The 22,095-nt window shown below is 39.5% G+C and overlaps 1 protein-coding gene across 1 annotated transcript in view; it reads left to right on the forward strand.

Annotated features, from left to right (window-relative positions):
- LOC110259553 (olfactory receptor 9G4-like) overlaps positions 1–22,095 on the forward strand; it is a 166,946-nt gene that overhangs the window by 17,365 nt on the left and 127,486 nt on the right. The gene's annotated exons all lie outside the window — the stretch shown is intronic.

A 22,095-nucleotide genomic window follows, 5' to 3' on the forward strand; every position in this document is an offset into this window, starting at 1 on the left:
TTCCTTTATTTCTTCATAGCCCACCCTTCCAAGACTTATCAGGCTTGCCGGATTCTCCAAGGTTCCCAGCAGTAAATGTCCAGACCTTTTCTAAGAATATTCCTACTCATGACTTAATAGAGCATATCTTCTCCTGAGAGGTGGTTCCTTAATGGGGTACCAAGAATTGGGCCAAATAGTTTATTGGGTGAGACAACACATTAGAACTTTTTAAAGAAATTTTCCTGCAAAATTTGAAGTTATAGCATATGTGTTATAACATTATATTACATGTTAGTGTGTATATATATATATATATATATATACACACACAGTGTATATATATAGTATCTACATCATTAGTATATTTATATTTATTTGTGGGGTGTGGACAAGCTTTTTTTTTTACTTCTACAAGTGCACAATCAGACACACTTGGCAACTACTGCTTAATGGAATGACTTTCAAGAATCCCTACATTCTCCTCGAGCATTCCGCACCCTGAGATGACACATCACAAATTTGTGCCTCAGGTGGTTCCACCTGGACTTCTTAAATACAGAAAGGTGTCCGATGTTATGCTGCAGAAATGAACTCTGAGCCTAGAAGAGATAGACTTGTTGTCAGAGAAACTGGCAAGGCACGAAGAAATTAATAAAGGAGCCGATGGTGGATGCGGGAGCCCATTTGAGAGCACAGTGGATGATCTTGTCTGACCTCAAGCCGAGTTTCTGTTCCACTTCACACACATGTCAGGTTCTTTCCCTGCTCTGTGCCTTTGCACAGGTGGTTCTCTCACCCATAGACATTCCTCTTGCCACTGTTGGAATCTTCCAGTGTGGAGTGAAGAGAGGATGCCTTCGGAGGCAGGCAGATTTGAGTTCTAAACCGTCCTTCACCACTTACGAGCTACATGACTCTTAGCGAGTTACCTTGGTTCTTCATCTGAGAAGCAGGGATGATAATGCTTTATCATTGGGCTGTCAATGCACCTCAAATACAGGTGAAGCTCCTGCTAATGCAAGCAAGCAAACAAGTGTTTGCTTCCTTTTCTTGTTTTCAAAAGTCGCTTTTCAAGGAGTAAAGCAAGTTGACTTTTTAAGAAGAGAAAAAATATAAAATTTTGGAATTAACATTGATGTTAATTCTCCATAAAACCATCCCCAATTGTTCCAATTAGAATTAAATGCCTCTTTTTGCTCCAACAGCATATGCTCCTTTCAGTGTTGTTCTGTCTTATATGTTTAGATATTTGAATGACCATCTCCCCCACTGGATGACTTGTTTCCCAAGGGCAGGGACCAGGTGCATCCCCCTTTGTGTCCTCAACACTGTGCTGTGCTCATCGAAAACGCTTTGGAGATCTATTCTTCATTCAGCAAGAATTTCTCAGATGCCCTGCTACCTGCCAGTTGCTGATTGCCATTTCTAGCAGAATCTTTTCGATCCTATTATCATGTAATAAGATGTAATCTCTGTTCTTTATAGGCTGGTGCATTGGTAAATGGTTGTTGGTTAATGAATAAAAGATAAAGGTGAATGTTACATGGCTGAGAGCAGAACTTCAATAACTGAACTTGTGTGGATATAACTGGGCAAAGTTATATCAGTTAGCAGCTGTCATAAATTACATATTTACCACTTGCCAGTCACGCTGCTGAGGGCTTTGCACATGAACTTGTTTAGTTCTTCTCAGAGTATTTCCACAAAAACATTGTTACCTCATTTTATTTTAGTTTATTTTTTGTCTTTTTAGGGCCACACCCATGGCACATGGAAGTTCCCAGGCTAGGGGTCAAATCAGACCTGTAGCTGCCGCCCTGCACCACAGCCACAGCAATAGCCTGATCCTAGCTGCATCTGCACCCTACACCATAGCTCACGGCAACGCCAGATCCTTACCCCGCTGAGCAGGGCCAGGGATTGAAACCTGCTTCCTCATGGATATTAGTCGGGTTTGTTACCGCTGAGCCATGATGGGATTTCCCTACCTCATTTTACAGACAAGAGAAATGAGGCCAAGTGAGCTTTAGCAATTTGTCAGATACTGATGAGAATGTTGCCGAGAAGGGCCAGGCAGCAGCTGATACCAGTGTAAAGAGAGAAGAAAAAATTCCATGTCTTCCCCTGAAGTGCACTGCAAGGGCTGAGCAACTGTGAGAAGAAGGGAAATGACTGTTTTGATATGCCAGCCACTGCCAAAATGCCATAGCATCGCCCAAGCCAGGGCTTCCAAAATCAAAATCTGGACGAGGTGAAGGAAGAACCCCAGGATGGCATCGAACATGTTCATAACCTCCAGTTTCCTCTGTAATTCTTAGAAGTCTTCCACCGACTGGGACTATGAAATAGATATGCAAGGAGAAGTTGATGCCTTCAGGGGAGAGGGAGCATAAATGAACATAATTAATAATCTACGTTAACAACTAATATTTTAATTTTAGGAATAGAAATTTATTAATATTAATAAATTTAATTGGGCATAATGAAAGACAAACAATGAGCAAACAAGCTAAACCTTTAAAAAATATGATTGTTTTTTGCTAGAGAAGAGGAAGATAAGTAGTGATTTGCAGACTGCTCTGCAACTGTTATGGGACTCAGTTAAAATTAACTTCTTTTTTGTGGGGGTGGAAAGAAGTGTGTAATATGAAATATGTAATAAGAAATATGAAATACATTACAATAAAGAAATATGTAACTCTTAACAGTTGCCTTTTATTTACTTTTTATTTTTAAAAAATTTTATTAGACTATAGTGTTCTTTACAGTGTTGTGTCAATTTCTGCTGTATACTTGGGTGACTCAGTCGTACATATATATGCCTTCTTTTTTCTCACTATCTTTCATCATGTTCTGCCCCAACAGATTGGATATAGTTCCCTGTGCTGTGCAGTAGGACCTCATTGCTTATCCATTCTAAATGTAATAGCTTATTTGAAATTTTTTTCAAAACAACTTTTCATTGACGTCTAGTTGATTTATAATGTTGTGTTAGTTTCAAGTATACTGTAAAAGTGATTCAGTTTTATATATATGTGTGTGTGTTTTTGTGTGTCTGTATTCTTCTTCAGATTCTTTTCCATTTTAAGTTATTATAAGATATTTAATATAAATCCCTGTGCTAGGAAATAGGTCCTTGTTGTTTATCTATTTTATATATAGTAGTGTGTATCTGTTAATAATAGTTATCTTTTAAACCATCAGTATTATTTCAGGTGTTGTTTGATGTCTGGTTATGCTTTGGGGAACTGTTATCTGTTTGAATCTCTGTTACTGTAATAAGTGGTACAGTTTACAAAGTGTTTTCCATGTTATCAACTGCTTAGCAGGTGCAAAAGGCTCCATTATGAAAGATCTAGTTCACTTAGATTAGCTCAAAGGATGAATTTTCTGTTAGAGGCTCAGTGGATCCCCAGAAACAAGACAGGGTCTCTGGTGGTATTAGTGTGTAATGTTTGGTTGGAGAGGTCCTGATTCTGTGAACGTGGACTGTACAAATGTACATGTGTGTGTAAGTTCAATGCTAGCATGGGTTTACAAGCTTGCCACATCATACTGGAGTGTCAGTGCAAGGGCTGGGAAGAGGTATGTCTTAGCTTAATGACTGTAATGGGTTTGAAACCAGGACAGTTGAGAAAGTGACCAAGATATAAGAAAGAAAACAGGGTGATTGTTCAGATGTAAGAAAGAAGAGAAATTTGGGAGTTCCTGTCGTGGCTCAGGATTTGTGGTTAACGAATCTGACTAGGAACCATGAGGTTGTGGGTTCGATCCCTGGCCTTGCTCAGTGGGTTAAGGATCCAGCATTGCTGTGAGCTGTGGTGTAGGTTGCACATGCGGCTCGGATCCTGCATTGCTGTGGCTCTGGCGTAGGCTGGTGGCTACAGCTCGGATTAGACCCCTAGTCTGGGAACCTCCATATGCCACAGAAGTGGCCCTAGAAATGGCAAAAAGACAAAAAGAAAAAAGAAAAAGAAAAAGAACAAAGTCACTTAATTCAAATCACACCCCTCAATTTTTATTTTTCAAAATCTGAAACCTACATGAAAGTTGCAAGCATAGAGAAATGGATACTCCTTAACCTCTCATCTAGATTCCCCAGTTGTCAACCCTTTATGACATTGCTTTACTTCTTTCATATTGCATGGGTAAGGACATTATCTACCAACTTATCTATCTGTCCCTCTGTCACCTGTCTTTCTGTTTTTATGTGAGTGAGGACTAATGGATTCTTTTTAAACCAATGAACTTTAACCCATTTCTATCATTATTCATTTGCAAATTTTACCAATTATGATCAAAGAAAGCCCTTTAGCCTTTGAACATCTCCTTACTTCTTGGCACAAAAAAGGTTCACTTTTTCTGCCCCTGCCCTGAACCCAGTTAATAAGAAATAGTGTTCGGAAACTAAGATTTGAAATGATCAGAAAGTCTTCCATAACATGACTGTGTTTATGTATCGAGAGAGTTCCTTTTGGTCCCAATCCGTCCTGGGAAGATCACAGTATATGGTGAACAAGTGATAAAGTTACTTTCAGCCAGTACCTGTTTGTACAGGGTCAGTCCAGAAAAACAGAACCAGTTTATAGGATGGGATCATCCTGCCTCCTTTATTACCATCTGTTGTTTGCTACTTTTGTGTGTAGTAAAGGAAAAGTCAGATGTCAGTGTTGGGGAAGCCACCTAGTTTCATCTTGCTTTACAAGAGAAAATTGATCATCAGAGAAGAGAAATGACTGGACCTAAGTTACAAAGCAAGTGATGGGAAATGGGAGTACCGTTCTCCTTTCTTATGGCTTTGTGATGAAGAGTCAGAAAATGCATTTAGCTCAGCACATGACACAGTGGAAGAATCAATAATTGTTGGCTGATAAAAAATAGTTTTGTGTAGCAGGATGATCAATAGTAAGGAGTAACGAGGATGATTGTCACAAAATGAAGATGGGGCATGTTTTTATTATCACTTTATTTCTTTTGGTGTTAGGTAAATTTTGAGATTCTTTTACCAGATAAGGGTAAGGAGTAGCATGAACGATACTTTATTTGGGGCTTTCTTTCTAGCATTTGTGATCTGGAACTAGATTTCGTATAAGCTAGAAAAATGAAGACTATATTCACTTAGACTGGCAGAAGGTGAAATTTTCAGGGAATTTAGAACGAAGAGATGTGGGAGCAGATGAGAGATTCAGAAGATGTGGGATCAAGGGAGAATAGGGGCTTTTTAAGAGAGTTATTGGATGGATTTTAAGAAACCCAAGTAAGAAAACGAGTTTAATTATTGTATCCTGCCTTTACGTAGTTAATATGCATATATACATATATACATTTCAAAACTTTCTTCTCTGTAAAACATTATTTGAAAAGCATATCTTTAAATGGCTACGTAACTTTCTTTTTCTTTCTTTCTTTCTTTTTTATTTTATTTTTATTTTTTAAGGCTGCATCCTTGGCATGTGGAAGTTCCCAGGCAGGGGATTGAGTCTGAAACTGCAGCTGTGACCTGCACTTCAGCTGTGACAATGCCAGGTCCTTTAACCCACTGCTTCAGGCAGTTAGACAGCTATCAAATCCATGCCTCTGCAGTGCCCTGAGCTGCTACAGTTGGATTCTTTTTAAAAATTTTTTAAATTTTTTATTTTTTTTATTTCTTAGGGCTGTACCAATGGCATATGGAAGTTCCCAGTCTAAGAGGCGAATTGGAGCTGTAGCTGCTGGCCTACACCACAGCCACAGCAACTCTGGATCTGAGCCTTGTCTGTGACCTACAACACCAACACAGCTCACAGCTGTGCCAAATCCTTAACCCACTGTGCGAGGCGAGGGATTGAACCCGCATCCTTACGGATCCTAGTTGGGCTTGTTACCGCTGAGCCATGATGGGAACTCCTATGCAGTTGGATTCTTAGCCTGCTGCACCACAGCAATTTTCCACACCAATGAGGTGCCATTCTTTATATAGCAAAACCTCTGTCATTGGTTAGGTGGTTCTTAAATTGTTTTTGTAATTCATACGAAAGTAATGAAATCCGTTTAAAGAAGTATTAATCTGCATTTTTTCTGTAGGAAAAATGCCTTGAATGGGAAATAACGGGGTCAAAGAGCTTGACTTTTTTTTTTTTTGCCATGCCTTTGGCATGCAGAAATTCCTGGGCCAGGATTGGAACATCCACCATAGCAGCGACCCATGCCATAGCAGTGACAATGTTGGATTCATAATCACTCGGCCACCAGAAAACTCCCAGAATTTGACTGTTTTAAAGTTATGACACCTTTTATCAAATTATCTTTGATAGTTTATGCTCATTAGTTTCTTTAAAAATTTTATAACTACGCAGTCAAAGGAGTGAATGAGAACTTTTGTAATGTTCTTGATTCATATTGCCATTCTTGATTCAATCTGCTACTTGATTGCTTTGCAGAATTCCCTAGATCTCACTAGCAGATTCATTGGCTGACAACACCCCTTCTTAGAGTTTGGGGTAAATGCAGAATTTCTTGTAGGTGCTAAGGGGTTGCTTTTTGGATTCATTTCTGTTGATACCGTCAAAATTTCCTGAATCAGAGCAGGTCTGATAAAGATACCGAGAGGACTTATCTGTCTATGCAGGAAGATAACGCCTAACAAACATTTTTTTATAGTAGATTAATCAAATGATTGAATAAATGCATAATAATTTTATATGAAGATATAAGAAGCCATGAGTGGATCTTAAGGGTCTTTGAAAGGAATCTTTTACTCTCTACTTTTTTTTTTATTGTTTTAAAATTTATCAGTAGCAAGTGTTACTTTTATCATAATAAATTTTAAAGAACAATTACAACAAAAAAACTAGGAGAACAAGACATTTCAGACTCTCTGAAATCTTTGTGGCCTTCAAAGGGATGAATAATTGAAAAGACATTGAACAAATAACCAGGTAGGTTTTAAACTGGCCTTTTGCAACCACTCCCTTTTAATTCTATACTGTAGGTCGCACCTAGACTAAATACTCAAGATGTCAAATACATTCAGCTAACATTTATGGAGTTCCTACTATTGGTTATCTGCGTCCCTTGTGTTACTTAATTTTATTCATAATAGACAGGTAGATATTTTCATTCCCATATTGTGGATGAAAAAATTGAAGGCCTGAGAGGTTTTTTCTGGATCACTTATTTAGCAAGAGACTGAAGTGAGATTTGATTGTTGGTCTGTGTAAATCCACAGTGCTCTGCTAACTTTACCATAAGTAATTTGATGTGGACAATGTTAAATCATAGCTTGTCTGTTCAGGTGTGGTTGGGTTTGGCAATCACACTAGTTGTAAGAGTCCTTATTTCCTTCTTGACCTCAGGAAGGGGGTAAAGGGAATTCCCCTCAGGAATGATGGCATAGGTTATTCAGAAAGGCATCTCAAAATTCTAAATGGAGAAATGTATAATGTTTATTCATTCAGTGAATATTTACCAAGTTCCTTTTGTAAGCTAGATGTTGGGGATACTAATAAGAACAGGTAAAAACACTAACTCTCATATGTCTTGGTTCAGTGTGAGAAACATTGTGGAGTATTGGGTTCCCAGAATTGTCTTTGGGAATTCAGGGAATCCTTGGTTCAGGTGACACTAAGCTGAGTTTTAAAGAATGGAAAGGCCCCAGAACAGACTTTTGGGAAATGGAGATTCTTAAATGAAAGATTTGCCCTGAAAAGCTAACACTGAGCTAGAGTCGATGCTTTCTAGTTTGAGTTCTAGGCCAATCTGTCTTCCAAGGAGAGCCTCCAAGGTCAAGGGCTTCCTCCAGTATGAGATGAAGGGCTTGTGTGGACATATTGGCTATAATGCAGTCTCTTTTCTTGCCCTCATCCAGCCTCTAATAGAACTTTCCCAGTACATCCCCGATCAGGAGCTCATTTTCCTTTGTCTCTTCCAAGCCACAGGTTCATTAAAAGATACTTCATTCTCTGTTTTCATGCTACCATCCTTTCTCTCCCTTCCCTCTTGCCAACTTCTTGAAAGAATAGATTTCAGTTTATTCTACCATCCCTAAGCACCATTTACTTCCCTGTAAACTTGCTACTACCACAACCACCCATAAGAACTTCTCCCTGGGTTACCATGACTGCTTAGCTGCCCAGCCCAGGAGCTCTGGCTCAGTGTCATGCTCTTTGATCTCCGTGTAGCATCTGGCCCAGTTGACAAGCTCACTTTTTCTTCTGCTAGCTTCTGAACTTTTCAACTCTCTTTGTTCTTTGCCTTCTCCAGTCCATCAGCTTTTCTTCCTAGCAGTGAGCATTTCCTAACATTCTGTCTCCTTCATATATACACTCCTCCTTGTGCCATAACCTTGACCTTCATGACTTCTGCACAAGGATGTCTTACAGTCTCTACCTCTAGCTCTGCTATTTTACTGTGGCTCTAGATCATATTTGGCAAACCTTTGAGGCCTACGGAGTTCTTCTTGCAAATATATATTTTTAAACACACAAAACAACATAATATTATAAAAAGACTCACTTGTATTAAACATGTTTAAGGGTCTGAAATTCTCTCAATTCTGTCCAGTAGAACATTATGCCCTTATGACAGAATTCTACATCTGTGCTGTCCAATACAGTAGACACTAGAGTAGCTATTGGAGACTTAACCTGTAGCTAGTATGTGGTGTGGCTACTGAGAATGAATTTGCCATAGATTAATTGGCCATTTAAGTGTGGGTTTATTTTTGGGCTCACTGTTCTGTTCCAGTGATCTGTGTATGTGATTTTTATGCCAATGTCATGTTATTTTGATTAGCTTTGTATTATAATTTGAAGTCAAGGAGCATGATCCTTGCAGCTTTGTTCTTTCTCAAGATTGTTTTGGTTATTTGGGGTCTTCTGTATTTCTGTATCTTAGAATTACTTATTATAGATTTAGGAAAAATGCCATTGCTGTTTTGATAAGTACTGCATAGAATATGTAGATTACCTTGGAGAGTATGGTCACTTAAACAATATTAATTCTTTCAGTCCATGAGCATGGTATATCTTTTCATTTGTTTGTGTTGTCTTCAACTTCTTTCATCAGTGTTGTATAGTTTTCTGAATTCAGGTCTTTTACCTCTTTGGCTAGATTTACTCCTAGGTATTTTATCATTTTGGTGCATAAGACTGGTTACTTTTCCATCTACTGCCTCTGCACTGGGACTTGAAGTGAGTGAGTTTTTGCATGCATTCTTTAAGAATGGATTCTTGACTTCCCACTGCCCTCCCTTTTCTCAGCTGTAAGCCCCACTGCTTTTCAAAGCCAGACATTATGAAGTCTCATCTTCCTGGTGAAGGTCCTCAAGCTGGGGATCCTGATGTAAGATTTGGAGCCCTCGCCCCTCAGGGAGGACCTCTAAGGAGTGATATTCCTCCCACTAGTGAGTCACAACACCAGGGGTGTGGGTCCCAGCCAGACCGAGTCTCCATGCCTTCTACCTGTCTCAGTGTGGCTCTTTCTGTTTATCTTTAGTTGTAGAAAATCTTTCCTACTAGTCTTCAGCTCATTCTTAGAGATAGTATCTCCATATGTTGCTGTAATTTTAGAGTGTCTGTGGGAGGAGCTGAGTTCAAGATTCTTCTTATTCCATCTCATTCTGCTCTTTTATATAACGTTCTCATTATTCTTTAGATGAAATATCTTCTGAAGCCTGAGCCACAAATATAATAAAAGGCTTTTTGGAGCAACTGAAAATGAAGGCTTATGTGCCTGAGGTCTTTGAGTGAGAGTCAGACAATGGCATGAAAAGAGTCAAAGAGGTAACAGATCCAAGATCATGTGGACACCTTGATGGAGTTTGGATTTTACTTGAGATACAACTGGCCACGAGTGAAAAGTTTTAAGTGGCTGAGCAATACGATCTGATTTGAGATTTTCAAAGATCATTCATCTGGATACTGTGTAGAAAGAAATTAGAGAAGAATGAAAATGGAGAGACCAGTAGGAAGCTCTTGTAGTAGTCCAGGTGAGAGGTGATGATGGATTGCGTAAGAGGAGTAGCAGTGGAAATGGAGAGGTCGTACAACTGAATATATTCTTCAAGATTCTTCTCAGATATATTTTTTTTCTCACCAGGAAAAAAAGTTGAATTTTAAAAGGCAGGTCCTGGGCAGCCCTTCGTGGCTCAGCGGTTAATGAACCCGATTAGGATCTATGGGCATGCGGGTTCAATCCCTGGCCTCACTCAGTGAGTGAAGGATCCGGCATTGCTGTGAGCTGTGGTGTAGGTCACAGATGTGGCTCATATCCCACGTTGCTGTGGCTATGGCATAGGCTGGCAGCTGGAGTGCCGATTCAATCCCTAGCCTGGGAATTTCCATATGCTGCAGGTGCGGCCCTAAAAGGCAAATAAATAAATAAAATAAAAAGGCAGGTCCTTAGCCCATGTAACCATTTCTCTGTAACGCAGTGTTTAATCCCATCAGAACCTGTATTAGGTGGAATCATATATAATTGCCATTTATTTGGATGTCAATACAATAAAACATCATTACTTTCTTATGGCTCAGTCTAATAAACCTAGTTCAGCTGAACATGCACTTGTTGAATGTTTGTTTTGTGCCAGCCTTGTGCTGGTTCCTCCTCTCTTGTACATGTCTATTTTAATCATGAGACATTGCTGTCACACACAGACATCCATTAAGGGGCAGAGATCACAACTTTTATATCTGCATTTCCAACCACCTGTACAGTGAAAGGCACATTTTAGCAGTAAGAGCATTCTTTGTAAAGAAGAAGCAAACCTGCAAAGGTTGACGTCCTTGGCCAAGCCAGGAGAGAAATGTGAATAAGAATCAGCAAAGGTAGTCGCTCTGGGATGGATTTACTGGTTCAAAATGTTACTGTCCTTATTGTTGGTAATTGACTGAAAAGATAGAGAAAAGAGTGGGAGGAGCAGAGATAATTCTATAATTCATACCAAAACTGAAGGGGGCATTGGTCTTCTCTCTTGAGCCAAAGTCCTAAGAATATGCAGGAAATAATCCTAAAGTTGGAATTTAGCTGTTCCTATGATGTGGTATTGTTTTTTTTTTTTTTTTTTTAAGATGGGCTCATGCTTTGAACATTATTCTGGAAGAATGAGATTGGATTCTGGTTTATGGACTCTGTGGTGGGGACTGGGCTGAATGGCAGATATAGCCAGTAAAAGTCTTATGAAACAAAGTAGAACTGGTCTCTCACGATGGGAATATACAACTATCTAAAAGCAGCACATGCCTTCATGGGGAATGGAGTTTTCTCTGCTAATCCTATGATATCTACCATGACCTTATCAGCAACCTAATGCACGTGATCTTTGAACCTAGTCCTTTGTACACTGAGAGGAATCCAAATCACAGTCTCTGGTAGGACGATAGACAGAATAGGCTGTGCTCTCACAAGTACCGAGGAGCAGCACATTTGTTTGAAATATTGATGGTGATGATGATGATAATGGTTTAGTACATTTATTAAGCACACAAGATGTGCCACCACTATTCTCAACACCTCACATGCATTAGAAAAGTTAATCCTCACAGCATTCCTATGAGACAGGTACAGAAAGCTTTAGTAATTTGCCCATATTTACATAGCTCTTAAGTGGTGGGGCTAGGAAATCACTTATACAGGGACTGCTCCTCTAGCCATGGTGATGCTTCACTTCTCAACCCATGAAACTTCTTCCTCCTGCCCAGATCTTAACTTTGTTTTATCATAGGCTTTGTTTGGGAGCTTTCTCACTTTATACCTAGCCTGGAAACCTTCTCTGTATCCAGTAAGACCCATTTAAGGAAATATGTGAAGATTTTTCTCTCTTTTGTTTTCTTCATAATTGGTACATTTTTCTGCCACATTCAGTTATCATTATGTGTCTATATATTTGCCTCCCTCAATAAGCTTTGAGCTCCAATATGAACGTTGCGATGCTTCTTTCTTCTTCTCCTCAGGATCAGGAAAAGGTCAATGCCTAACTGATGTTTTGAGTGAATAATGAAAGAATGATTATAATAATTATCTGAACAGAGCCAAAGTTCAGGCAGTAAGCAGCCACAGTGAATTGCACAGCAGTCATGCCCTGAGGTGCATGAATTGTGTTGAAGAAATGTATCAGATTGTCTACCATCATCTCTCTCTCTCTCTTTTTTTTTTTTTTTTTTTTGTCTTTTGTCTTTTTAGGGCCATACCCACAGCATATGGAGGTTCCCAGCCTAGGGATCTAATCGGAGCTGTAGCCGCTGACCTTCGCCAGAGCCACAGCAACATGAGATCCCAGCTGCGTCTGCAACCTACACCACATCTCACGGCAATGCCGGATCCTTAACGCACTGAGCAAGGTCAGGGATCAAACCTGCAACCCCATGGTTCCTAGTTGGATTCGTTAACCACTGAGCCATGAAGGGAACTCCCCATCATCTCTTTCTAATGAAATTGCCCCAATCACTGCTGATGTAGTTCCATGGAAGCAACCATGTCTTTGTGATGTGACCCTTCTCCTCTAAGCCTCTGTGGCTGATTCAGGAGGGCCCCTCAGCCCCAGGCGAGCCAGTGAACTTTATTTGGAACAGGTTATTACCTTGCATGGAGGACATGTACTTTAAGAACTGTTGACAACTGTTACTTGCCACCGTTTGGACGGTGAAACCCAATGGCTTGTCTGTAGCCAGTGTGAAAAGTAAGGAAATACCCGGAAGAAAACCTGCATTTATAAGCTCAGGACAGTTTCCTCAGGAGAGCTCTTGTATTTCACCAGTGGCCAAGTTCAACAGGCTCCATGAGAAAATGGCTGTTTAGCTGCATGCAAAGCAATGAAACTAGAACACCCTCACACCATGCACAAAAATAAACTCAAAATGGCTGAAAGACTTAAATATACGACAGGACACCATCAAACTCCTAGAAGAAAACATAGGCAAAACACTCTCTGACATCAACATCATGAATATTTTCTCAGGTCAGTCTCCCAAAGCAATAGAAATTAGAGCAAAAATAAACCCATGGGACCTCATCAAACTGAAAAGCTTTTGCACAGCAAAGGAAACCCAAAAGAAAACAAAAAGACAACTTACAGAAAATAGTTTCAAATGATGCAACTGACAAGGGCTTAATCTCTAGAATATACAAGCAACTTATACAACTCAACAGCAAAAAAACCAATCAATCAATGGAAAAATGGGTAAAAGACCTGAATAGACATTTCTCCAAAGAAGATATACAGATGGCCAACAAACACATGAAAAAATGCTCAACATCGCTGATTATAAGAGAAATGCAAATCAAAACTACCATGAGATACCACCTCACACCAGTCAGAATGGCCATCATTAATAAATCCACAAATAACAAGTGCTGGAGGGGCTGTGGAGAAAAGGGAACCCTCCTGCACTGCTGGTGGGAATGTAAACTGGTACAGCCACTATGGAGAACAGTTTGGAGATACCTTAGAAATCTATACATAGAACTTCCATATGACCCTGCAATCCCACTCTTGGGCATCTATCCGGACAAAGCTCTACTTAAAAGAGACACATGCACCTGCATGTTCATTGCAGCACTATTCACAATAGCCAGGACATGGAAACAATCCAAATGTCCATCGACAGATGATTGGATTCGGAAGATGTGGTGTATATACACAATGGAATACTACTCAGCCATAAAAAAGAATGACATCATGCCATTTGCAGCAATATGGATGGAACTAGAGAATCTCATCCTGAGTGAAATGAGCCAGAAAGACAAAGGCAAATACCATATGATATCACTTATAACTGGAATCTAATATCCAGCACAAATGAACATCTCCTCAGAAAAGAAAATCATGGACTTGGAGAAGAGACTTGTGGCTGCCTGATGGGAGGGGGAGGGAGTGGGAGGGATCGGGAGCTTGGGCTTATCAGACACAACCTAGAATAGATTTAGAAGGAGATCCTGCTGAATAGCATTGAGAACTATGTCTAGATACTCATGTTGCAACAGAAGAAAGGGTGGGGGAAAAACTGTAATTGCAATGTATACATGTAAGGATAACCTGACACCCTTGCTGTACAGTGGGAAAATAAAAAAAAATAAATAAATAAAACAACAATGAGCTATCACTAAAAAAAAAAAAAATGGCTGTTTATAGGGTGTTCACTATTATAGTCTCAGGGGTAACAGAATAATCATTTAATAACTCTTTCCTCAGTGAATAAATAAGCAGGGACTTGAGAAGATGAAATACATGGAAGAAGGAAAGGGAGTGCAGCAAGTTCCAACTGTCTTGATCCATCCTGGAAGTTCTTTTTTATGTTTTCTTTTTACGGTCATACCTGTGGTATATGGAATTTCCCAGGCTAGGGGTGGAATCATAGCCACAGCTGCAGGCCTATACCACAGCTTGCAGCAATGCCAGATTCTTAAGCCGCTGAGTGAGGCCGGGGATCGAACCTGCATCCTCACAGACACTATGTCAGGTTCTTAACCCACTTAACTCAAAACTGCTGATCCACAATGAGAACTCCTTGATCCTGGAAATTCTTGTATCTCATGTAGAATTAAAATTGATTACCACTTGATTGTCACTTTAACTTAGAGTCTTCTGCTCTGAAAGATGTTGCTAGAGTTCATTGGATAGATTAGATAATCATGAGTTGCCCAGAGAGCTTCTGTAAATGTTGAATTCTGGGTATCAGTTTGTGGAAATTCTCATTCAGTTAGTCTGGTATGGGGTTCCAGATTCTACATTTTCCAAAAGTTCTCCAAGTGATTTTGATAACCAGGTTCTCAGAGTTTCATGAATTTCCACACCCTGTAGTTTACTAATCTCCCAGTTTGTTTTAGAATTTTTATTGCATTAAATGTGTTTAAGATGACATGAATTTGCTGTTCATTGATTAAGTATCAAGTATATGTAAGCACAGCACAAACTGGTTGCTTGCTCTGCTTTTCAAATTTCCTTGTAAGAAAGCAGTTACCACCTTCCTTCAATGAACAAAAAAGCAGTAAGTATTTAGGGGTCAGAAGTTTCATGATACCATCTCATCAGACTATAGGACACATCCCTCTTGTATGTGCGAAGTCACAAATCTGTAATATGAGAAGGTCAGAGCATGTGGATCTTTTAAAAAGCTATTTTCATTATCTTAAGCTGGAGTCATTTATCCTGATCCTTTTTGCTTGCTTTTCAGAGAGATAGGGCACAGACCTCATCCAAGATAAAATCAAACGTGACACTCTGACCATAAAGCTAGATCGCATCATTGTGAATTATGAACCTGAGTCTGAACTTGGAGATCCTGAAAGTCATGGGACTGGTGACTGCCTATTCAGAGGGGTGGTGGGTAAACTGTGATAAAGCAAACAATAATCCAGACATCTGGAATCTAGTCTCCATTACTGATTAGCTGGATGCATTACAAAACCATTTCTGTTTTCTGGGTCTACATATCCTCATCTATCCATTGAGAAATTGCATTATAGTTGTTCTCAAACTCAAGGATCCCAAGAATATTAAATTAGAATTTCAAAAGCTATCATATTGGCTGACCATTTGGAGTCAAGATGTTCAAAACCACGAATACAAAAACTTGAGTACCACAATTGCATGGCAGAACTTGATAATAAGGTGGTCCATATATATATATAGAATAAAACCAAAATTTTTCATAGAGTATTTGAGGATGCCAAGTTAAGAAAACATTGCATTAAATAATATCTGACGTTCCTTCCAGTTCTGATAAAAAGAAGCCATGTCTGATTTCCTTGCTCTGATAAGTTCTTCAGTCTTCATCCCTGACCATAGACAAAGTGTACTTCATTCTGCTCTATCACATATGGAGATTAAGTCTACACATAACATGTGACTTAATAATAAACACTCATCTCCTGAGACCATATGTGCTAAACATCCTAGTAGGCCTTCTTAGATGATAACCAAGAGAGAGAGAGTGTGTGATCACTGCTCAGTGGTTTACCATCTGCTGCCCTTTTGCGTTTTCTGTACTCCTCCCTGGACTATGTGTAGAGTTACAATGGGGACACTGTGACTGCCTGCGTACCATCCTGCTTTCTAGAGGACTCCTGCTCATTCTTTAAAACTCAGTTTAAGCAGCACTTTAATGTTTTCATGCTCAGCCTCGCTTGAGCTGCAGCTCCTTCATGGTGTTCTCACCGTCCCTTGGGCAGGGCGAGATTATTGCTTTTGTACATCTTGCGTGTGTTGCTGTCATTATTGTCTCTTTCCTCCACTGGACCATTAATTGTTTGAAGGCAGGGATCATGCTTTCTTCACTTCCTAATTTTTCAAACCAGGCACTAACTGGTGCTCAGTATTTGATTAAAGAGTGAATGGATGGTTCGGTGGGTAACTAAGACCCAGAGGAGTTCAGAGTTTATTCTGTCGTATATTCCCAGTGACGGAGGGGCAGGGTGGATTGGTACAAGGTCCACTTAAAATAACCCCCCATCTCCCACCTCATCTTCGCAGTGCCAGGCCATGTGACTCATCTCAGTACCATCCCTTGTTGTTCTTGCTCACCCTAATTAGAAGTGTTCTTAGGTCTTTAATTCCAGGTGCATACATTTTTTTTTGACGTGCTGTTTATATTCTTGTGTCATTTGCATTATTTCCAGAGCTGATGATAATTGTAAAGCCTGCTAGATAAATTCTCATGAAGGGCAAAATGTGCTTTCTGAAGGCATAACCATCTCTTTAGGTGACAAAGAGCCAAACCTTGATTTTCTAAGAGCTGTTTGCTGTTGCAAGTGGTAGTTTCTTGCCTAGCGTTCCACACTGCCCTTGATTTTTCTGATTCTTGTAGTTGTCATTTTTACCTTTTTTGCATAACTAGTGTGTTGCAAAATGTTAACGGCAATTCCTTAAGCAGTCTTAGCAGTTGACCCTTAGCCTCATTTTGCAGGTGAGATTCAGAATAGATAAGAACCTTGTCAAAGTTACACAGCTAGAAAGTGACTGGATTAGGATTTGGACTTGGTTACAGCTGGCTTTATAGCTGAAGCTCTTTCTGTTTTGTCTCAGTGGCATTCTACTATGACTGATTTTATTGGATGTCAGTTTATTGTCAAACTGCATCCTAATGGTCCTCCATCTTCCTCCCTAGTTTGGGTAGAGATGTTGCATATTTTATAAGGGAATCTTTCTTCAATTTCTGACCTCTATGGAAAACAGTGTGGAGATTCCTCAAAAAATTAAAAATAGAATTGCCACAGGAACCAGCAGTTTCACTCCTGGGTATATATCCAAGGAAAACAAAAAACATGAATTCAAAAAAGGTATCTGTACCCCATTGTTCACTGCAACATTTTTTATTATAATAGTCAATATGGAAGCAACCTGTGTGCCCACTGAAAGATAGATGAGTGGATGAAGAGGGTGTAACATGTATGTATGTATATGATGCAGTATTAATCAGCCATAGGAAGGAATGAAATCTTGTCTTGTGCTACAACATGTATGGACCTAGCAGGTACTGTGCTAATTGAAATAAATCAGATAGAGAAAGACAAATACTGTATGATTTCACTCATGTAGGGACTCTAAAGAACAAAACAAAGAAACAAATATAGCTAAACAGAAACAGAGTCATGGATGTGGAAAATAAATAGGCTGTTGCCAGAGGGGAGGGGGGAGAGGGATGAGAGAAATAGGTGAGGGAGATTAAGAGGCTTCTAGTCACAAATAAATGACTCAAGGGTATGAAATGTCTAGTGTGGAGAATGTAGTCAGTGATAATGTAATACCTTTTTGGGGGGCCATGCCTGTGGCATGTGGAAATTCCTGGGCTAGGGAGCAAACCCGTACCATAACAGTGACAATGCCTGATCCTTAACCTGATGAGCCACCAGGGAACTCCGTGTAAGACCTTTGTATGTAGACAGATGGTAACCACACGTATCATGGTGATCATTTTGAAATATATAGAAACATCAAAACACCGTGTTGAGTACCACTTCCCCAATTTAGAGCCAGCCCATAGAGAATAGGTCAGAAATTGAAGAAAGATTCCTTTGTAAAATATCAAGCCATAGTTCTCATTGTTACTCAGCAGGTTAAGAGTTTGGCATAGTGTCTGTGAGGATGTAGGTTTGATCCCTGGCCTTGCTCAGGGGGTTACAAATCTGGTGTTGCTGTAAGCTATTGCCTAGGTCACAGATGCCACTCAGATCTGGTGTTGCTGTGACTATGCTGTAGGCCTGCAGCTTCAGCTCTGGTTTGACTCCTAGCCTTGAAACTTCCATATGATGCAGGTATGGCCATAAAAAGAAAAAATAAGCTTATTTCTCTATTTTGCTTATAACTCCTTTTCATTTTATTATTAGCTAAACTCTCTCTCTGTCTCTAATTTTTTGTTTTACTTGTTCCTTTGATGTTTTGTGTCTCCTTCATTATAAATACCAGGGGAAAATGACATGGCCTCCTTCTACACCACTCCAATCCCAAGAACCCAGAAACATACCTCATGTCTATGATATATTTTTTTGAATGAATAAATGTACCCAGTGAAACATGCATAGAGGAAGCTCTCTTGATTTTAGCTATTTTTATCATAGGTTACACATCAGGGATCAGGCTGTGTTGAGCATTAACTCCCTGCTTCAGTTATCCAGATACTATATGCTTACAAACTAAGCATATAGTTATTTGTTTAAGAGCAAGCCTTACCTCATATAGACAGCATTTGGAATAAGAATTCAGTAAAATGAAAAGATTTTCTAGAGGAAGGACTCTCCTGCTCCCTAGATTGACCTTTCTTTTTAATTAGACTTTTTTTTTTTTTTTTTATGGCTGTACTTGCAGTCTATGGAAGTTCCTGGGCCAGGGATTGTATCCAAACTGCAGCTGGCTCCTTTAACCCACTATGCTGGGCCAGGATCTAAGCTGCATTTCTGCAGAGACCTGAGCCACTGCAGTTGCATTTTTAACCCACTGCACCGCAGAAGGAACTCCTTAATTAGACTTTTGGTGTTTTCCTAACCTCATTACAATCTCACTCTGATTTTGTTCCATAATAGACGGCAACCAAAGAACCACCTCTCTAAGTTGTGGGCTCGGAGTGAAAGCAGTCTTGCAGCTGCTTGTACCTTGGAGTCAGATAATTGCTCATAATTAGTTTGCATATCTTATCAGAGAAGGAGCCTAATTATTTTCTCCTTATGCAGAGTCTCTGGAGAAAACTGTATCTGTTTCCTTCATTACTTTTTTTCCTCCTTAAGAAAAGTAATGTCTTTGAACTTGATTTCGCCTTGTGAAGCAGAAGGGAAAAAAAAACATATATAGATTTCTTTTTTTCCATCCAAATTGTTTTTTTTTTTTTTTGAAACCCTTGTTTTCTGGTTTTATAGAGCAATATTTAGTGACATAAGGGACTTAAACCCTAAACACAGTGTGTGTGTGCAGTGGTGAAATTAAATTCTAATTCACATATTTCTTCCTTTGGACTCCTTTTTCTCATGTTCAAGCATGATGGGGCCTTTGGGAGGCTTATCTTCATGCTTAATTTAAAATGAACATTATAGGAGTTCCTGTTGTGGCTCAGCAAAAATGAATCTGACTAGCATCCATGAGGGTGCAGGTTTGATCCCTGGCCTCACTCAGTGGTTAAGGATCTGGTGTTGCCATGAGTTGTGGTGTAGGTCACAGATGCAGCTTGGATCCCATGTTGCTGTGGCTGTGTTGTAGGCCTGTGGATACAGTAATTTGATCCCTAGCCTGGGATCCTCCATATGCTGTGGGTGCAGCCCTAAAAAGACAAAGAAAATATGTAATGTCTTATTACATAAGTATAATGTTATATGTACATATATACATGTGTGTATAGTTTTAGTAAAATGAGGTGGAGAGATGAGTTATTTTCCAGCCACTTTGCCTAATGTCACTAGGTTATTTGGCTAATTCCAGGTCCTGCAGTAGCAAACTTTCAAGTGTTTATTATTTGGTTGCTAACTTCAATTTCCCACTACACAGATAAAGACTGAATTAATGAGGTGAGCAAGCTGAGAGATTTAGATGCGGTACTGCAGATATTATGCAAGGGAATCTTTAAAGCATCTTCTTTGCTTTTAAGAGCTTAACAGACATGTCCAAGATACGAGTGCGGAGAGGCTTATACTTTCTGTGAGATAACATTTCAGTTCCCCTGTGTGTATGCATGTGTGTCCATTATATTTCTCATCTACCTGGTGGGTGAAGAAATAGGGTTTTGTGCAGGTGCTGTTTTCATGGATCAGGAAATTGTAGACCATCAAGCGACTCATTTCAAGTGAAGAGACTGGAATCAAACCCTGTGATTTTCATAAGTTCAAACCTTCTTTCTCAGCATGAAGTAAACTGATTTCAAATAAGCCAGAGCAGGATCCAGAGGGTAAACCAGGTGAATCTGCCATATTATCCTTAGACTGTTAAAAACTCAAGACCAGGGAGAATGTGTCTTGTTCAAAGTTGCACTCTCTAGTACCATATAGTAGGCAACTGATTGATGCTATTTAAGAAAAATTTTTTTATTAAAGCATATAGTTGATTTACAGTGTTCTGTCAATTTCTTATGTACAGCAAGGTGACCCAGTCACACATATATATACATTCCTTTTCTCATACTATCTTCCATCATATTCTACCCCAAGAGATTGGATGTAGTTCCCTGTGCTGTAGAGTAGGACCCCATCACAGCACTATTCACAGTAGTCAAGATATGGAAACAACCTAAATGTTTATTGACTTGAATGGATTAAGAAGATGTGGTACATATATACAATGGAATACTACTTGGCCATAAAAAAGGACAGAATAATGCCATTTGAAGCAACATGATAGTATTTTTAATACTATTATATGTGCCAATGTCTTTGATATTTATTATTTTATTTACTAGAAAGACCTATAGTTCAAAACCGGGTATATGATCCTTATTTTACTGATAAGGAAGCAGAGAAGTTAAGAAATTGTTCCAAGTCTCAGAGTAGGTAAGTGTTAGTGGCTCTGAGAGCTGGCTGTTTTCAGGGCATCCACCCTGGTGCTGTTGGTGATGATGGTATGGATTACAAGAAGAAGTGTAGAGAGTCCCGGAAGGGGCCGAGGTACCAATCAGTTCCATCCATAGATAGAATTTGTATCCATAAATGTTCAAAGCAAAAAAGATCTCATACTGTTTCTACTGTCAGGCTGAAAAGAGAACCCTCTACTCAACACCCCACCACATTGCATCTCTTCCCAAACTAGCTTATATTGACTGTGCAGAATTGAAAGGGAGAGGAAATGATGAATATTCTTCTCTTTAGTCAAGGGACTTAGGGGCATAGCTGGTTCTTCTTGGAGGAGGATTTGATTAGTATCCTAAGTCATCCTAAGGAGGTCTCAACATCAGTGGACTCAAATTTCTGCAGAAATGACTAAAACTTCCCTGCCCACCACTCATCCTCTCAGCATGAGCTCTTTGTAGGTAAGGTGGTGTCTCTTAGTTAGACAGGCAGTGAGGGCCTTTGGCTCCAGGACAGTGGCTGGATATTGACTGGGAAGTAGCATCTAGTTTTGATCCAGAGTTATGAATCTCAAAATTTCTTGACCTATACCAGGGAAGTATTTTGCAAGTTCAGAGGTCGATTGACTGCACTATGAGAAATTAGAGTAATTAAATTAAAAATACATATTTATTGAATACCTGTGATGTGCCAACACTACTCTAGGTACTGGGGAAAAAGCAGAGGAGTGGGAGTTGGGGTGTTAGGAGAAGAAAAAAGACAGACAAAAAATAGCCAACTTCATGAGACTTATGTGCATTGTAGATGGTGAGTAATAAATAAAATAACTTAGTGAAATATATGGTATGTTAACTGGTGACAAATGTTTCAGAAAAAATAAAGCTATGAGGAGGATAGAGGGAGTTGGGGTGTTGCAATTTAAGTTGGTTTGGTCAGAAAACATCTCACTGAGGGGATCACATTTGAACAAAAACTTGAAGGAGGTGAGGAAGTGAGCCATGCGGTATCTGGGGAAGAATTCCAGGTAGATGGTAGGGCTGTTTCAGGTGTATGGCGAAGATGCCAGAAGGAGGTCATTGGGGCTAGAAAGTAATGGGGTTAGAGAGAGAAAGTGTTAGGGTCATGATTGTAGAAAGGCCTTTTGGTTGTATTTCAGAT

This window comes from Sus scrofa, chromosome 2 (genome assembly GCF_054392235.1).
Source record: "Sus scrofa isolate SSC_HxYL_T2T_F1_AM1 chromosome 2, Sscrofa_HxYL_maternal_Yorkshire_Landrace_v2.0, whole genome shotgun sequence".
NCBI lineage: Eukaryota > Metazoa > Chordata > Mammalia > Artiodactyla > Suidae > Sus > Sus scrofa.